Genomic DNA, 4784 nt, shown 5'->3' on the forward strand with positions numbered 1-4784 from the left:
CAAATCCAAGGCAACCAAAATATGACTTTGAGTCTATCCCACCTGAATTTCAGAACCATCTCAGGAACAGGTTTGAGGCTTTGAACACTAACGAGCGAAGGCCAGATGAGTTGTGGGAGGATATCAAGGGTATCATCCAGGAAGAGGAAGTATTGGGATAGTTTATAATAAAAGTGAATGGAGGAACTGATGGTTCAGCCTCTACACTATTCGCTATGCCAGTCTCTATTGGGAAGGGTGCTCTTACTGCTTGGTTTTTTCATTTGGCTTTGGGTTTCAGGGATTATGGCCTGATCTAGAGTTGCTAAGGACTCACATGTTTGGGATTTTGAAAGCTCGGATACAGCTTTGTGTTAAGTTGCTTTCAAGTCATCAATAGGCTGCAGAATTGCACACATAATCTGGGTGGTGCACACTTAGGAGTTCCTGAGTGTTGGGTGATATTAGTGGACTAGCTTAAAGGAGTCTGTTTAGGAGTAAGGTTTCTTTGAGTGTGCTTCCATATGAGGGGTGTATGAGTAAGGAGATGTAGGATTAAGATGACATACCTAACAGTTATGGGTGATCAACTTATTTGTGGCTCATAATGATCCTATGTACAACAGCTCCGAACCCTGCTCTATCTTGAGACAACCTCGCTGTCTTTGACACACCTTCCCCCATTGCTCCTGTCACTGTGTCAATTCATCCCATCCAGGGTCTTCCTCTCTTGTGCTGTCCCTTCATCCTCCCAAGCATGATGTTCCTCTCCAAGGAATGGTCCCTCCTTGCAACTGAGGCATCTTGAGACTGCCAGCTTGACATAAGAACTTGTTAACCTCCTGCCTAAAAAATTTGAATTTTGTTTTCCTCCTAATTGTGCTTGTTTTGGCTTCTTTAAAGCCTCTTCCTTGTGCTGATAAACAGGTATGGCCGGTTAGCCCAAAGAACTGCCACTACTGCTAGCACGCTGATAAACCAGGTGTGGCAGGTGAGCACAGATAGCTGCCACTGTTGACAGTATTTGCTTTAAACAATATAAAATGTCTGGCTAATTGGTAAGAGGTTGTTGTTAACTCTTGTCCTTATCTATGACAACCTTTGGCCAAGAAATAAAGGCTCTGTAAGAGTGTGGGGCTCTCATTACTGGGTGCAGCAGCAGCATGACCAAAGTATGCCAGATGGTTTTTTCCCCATGGACAATTATATTAGACAAATTAGCTAAAGAATTACCTTTCTAAACTTTGGAAGTGGAGAAAAAGAAAGGCTATAAGGTCAGTGTAAATAGGAGGTAATATATTTGAGAAAAGATAAGAAATTGAGTGGGAGTATAATCTTGAAAGGTCCCTGGAGCCATAATTCCTTAGGTAAGGAGATAGTGAAAGATAGGAGGTGAGCAGACTATCGTGGGAAACAAAAAAAAGTCAGTGTTTTAGAATCTTGTGTTAAAATGTTAGCTGCGGCTAGTGCTTTTAGTCAAAGGGCCAGCTTTTACCTGTGGAATCCAGTTGTTTGGACAGGGAAGCAATGATTTTTATGTGAAGGAGAATACACTTGTCTTAAAACTTTAACAGTTCTCTGGGAGATTGGCGAGCGGAGGAGGCGGTTCCTTCCGGCGAGAGGGCCGCGGAAGCGAGCACTTGGGGTGCCAGCTACTCAACAGAAAAGAATGGTGGCGTTTCTAAACCAGTTTGTGGTGCACACAGTACAGTTCCTCAACCACTTTTTTACAGTTTGTGAGGAGAAACTGGCAGACCTTTCTCTTCGAATCGAACAAATTGAAACAACTCTCAATATTTTAGATGCAAAGTTGTCTTCTATTCCGGGACTAGATGATGTCACTTTTGAAGTATCTCCTGTAAGTAATAGTGTCACAAATGGACCCCAATCTGAAGCCACTTATGTGCAATCACAGCAGAACAGTACCCAGGACTCTGGACCGCAGGAAAGTGAAGTAGCAGCAGAAAATATCTTAACTGTAGCCAAGGATCCAAGATATGCCAGGTATCTCAAAATGGTTCAAGTGGGTGTTCCAGTGTTGGCAATAAGAAACAAAATGATATCAGAAGGCCTAGACCCAGATCTTCTTGAGTGACCAGATGCTCCAGTGCCTGATGGTGAAAGTGCAAAAAATTTAGAAGACAGTTCAGATAGTGAATCTTCTTTTAGTGACTAAGTGGAATTTTGATAAGAATTTCTAGACATGTGTAAGTATATGTTTACATTCTGTAAGATGAAGAACCTAAACTAAAATTCCTAGTCATAAAAATATCAAATGACCACATACCCACTGCCAAGCTTCCTCAGTGTTGAAAAAGAAAACATTTATGATCTGGCAAAACAACAACAAAACAAAACAATACTTTAACAGCTGTGAGAAGCTTAATTGGTTGTGTTTTTTGGTGAGTAGGTGGGAGTGATGACTGGTTTGAGTTATTTGGATTTGTGAGTTGGATTTTATGAGGGTGACACAATCGCCTATATCTGCTAAGAGGTTGAGGAGACTTGCATTGTGGTGTTGAGAGGTGGGAAAGTCAAGACTGCAGAGATCATTAACATTGTATGAGGGTAGATGGTTTGAGGTTTTTGAAGTAGAAACAGATCATAAGCTAGTATTTACTTAACAAGGTAGAGTCTGTGTTGGCAATTTTGAGAGAGGACAGACTGGTAAGAAATGTGTGTGTCAGAGTCTGTTTATGTAAAGGCAAAGAGAGAGAGGTTGTGATTGGGGGCCTAATGAGATATAACTTTGAGATCTGGAACTGAGAAATACTGAGTGAGAGAGAGGTCAGAACTACAGAATGGAGAGGTTGTACAATACGATTTATAGCATGAAAGTCCTGGGCTAATCTATAGGACCCCTTGGGTTCCTTTACAGACAGAATGAAGGTATTGTATGCTGAATTAAACTATGGGGTTTACAAGATGATTAGCAATCACTTGGCCAATTGATTAGAAGAGATCCATATTCGTTCCCATTCCAAAGAAAGTTGACCATACAGAGTGCGGAGATTATCTAACAGTATTATTAATATCACATATAAGCAAGATCCTGCTGAAAACTATCCAAAAATGACTGGAACAGCACATCGGCAGAGAACTGCGAGATTTGCAGGCTGGGTTTAGAAGAGGCCGTGGTAGTAAGGACATTATAGCTAATGTTAGATGGATCTTGGCTGAATGCAGAGAGTACCAGAGCAATGTCTGTGTTTCGTTGACTATGGAAAGGCATTTTGACTGTGTGGATCACAACAAACTGTGGCTATCTCAGAAAAATGGAAATCCCAGATGTTCTTGACTGTGCTTATGCAAAACCTATATTTGGACCAGGAGGCAGTTGTCCGTTTTTTTAAAGTTTTTTTATTTTTTTATTTATTTTTAAGCTGCAGTAAGGTAGGCAGGAAGGTGGCAGGATTTTCCTGCTGTTCCCAAATGACCTCAGAGAGTTTTTAAAACTTTATTGCTTTTGATGCCTTTGAGCTGTGGTGCTGGAGAAGAGTATTGAGAATACCATGGACTGCTAGGAAAACAAACAGATTTGTCCTGGAAAGGGTTAAACCGGGTGGCTCCTTGGAGGCAAGGATTCTGAGGCTCCATCTAACATACTTTGGACATGTTGTGAAGCCAGTCCTTTGAGAGGGACATCATGCTTGGGAGGGTGGAGGGACAGCGCAGGAGAGGAAGGTCCTCTATGAGGTGGATTGATTCAGTGACTGGGATAATTGGGATGGGAGTGTCAGAGACAGTGCGATTGGCACAGGACAGAGCAGAGTTTAGGGCTGTTGTACATAGGGTTGCTATGAGTCGCAGGCAACTCGAAGGCACATAACAACAACAACAACATCAAGCAGGTAATCATGTAGTTACACACCCTGCAGCTAGTCTCTCACTCCTGCTAAACTTAATGGTTTGGGGTTTTGTTTATATCTTTGCTTTTGTTTTTTTAATTTGAGCTTCAGCCCTTATTGGGAGGACAGGCGCCTGGTATCTGAGCTGCCCTTCCTGCTTCTGGGCCTTTCTTCACACCTGATTCTTTTCCTCTGGAGTTAGGGTGGAAGAAAGAATGACATATAGGTCATTCTAGTGGGATTCTTTGAGAAAAGTGGCAGGGTCTTTAGCAAGTGAGTGTCACTTTTTGATGATTTAAAAGAAATTCATGAAAAAGGGATAGAGGACACTGAGGATTAGAAGGAGGAGAGAATAGGAAAAGGGCTGAAGTGGGGTGACGGGGTGACTGTCAGCAGGATCAAGGGTAGAAACAGAAGATTCTCCTGTAGGGAGGGAGCCTGGGATAAGTTTGATGCAGGAGGAAAATATGAGAGGGAGAGTATGATTTACAGAGTTCTATGTGGGTTCTGAGTGCAAAGAAGATGTGGACTTAAGGAACTTCAGACCACTTCTGCTGGCATTTGCAAAAATTGTTAGTCAGGATATTGAAATTGACAGTACCATTTTTAGGCAATTGTAATCTATTGTCCAATTGGTATTGTGGCCAAATTTTAGTTCTGTAAAATATAAGGCACTTGGATTTCAGGTCTGAAGACAGACCAAGGGTTTGAAGGTTTTTTTAGGAGGCGCTTAAGTGGTTTGGCCTTTAGAGCACCTGACAAATTGTTTCCCATAGGGACTGAGTATCTCTAGTATTCCTGTTCATCTCTGGAAAAAAAAAAAAACCAAACACACACACACACACACACATACACACACACATTAGGGAACAAGATGTCCCTTGTAGCCTAATGTACACGCAGGACTGGACTAAGATTGACCACCACACATCTCCGGAGGAGAGTCTGTAGTGGGAA

At 42.0% G+C, this 4784-nt stretch overlaps 1 pseudogene; it reads left to right on the forward strand.

Moving 5' to 3' along the window:
- Nucleotides 1-908: 908 nt before the first annotated feature.
- On the forward strand, nucleotides 909-2155 carry LOC102876685 (annotated as a pseudogene).
- Nucleotides 2156-4784: the final 2629 nt, after the last annotated feature.

Source organism: Elephantulus edwardii, unplaced genomic scaffold (genome assembly GCF_000299155.1).
Source record: "Elephantulus edwardii isolate Elephantulus edwardi_28Jun2011 unplaced genomic scaffold, EleEdw1.0 scaffold00031, whole genome shotgun sequence".
Classification (NCBI taxonomy): Eukaryota; Metazoa; Chordata; class Mammalia; order Macroscelidea; family Macroscelididae; genus Elephantulus; species Elephantulus edwardii.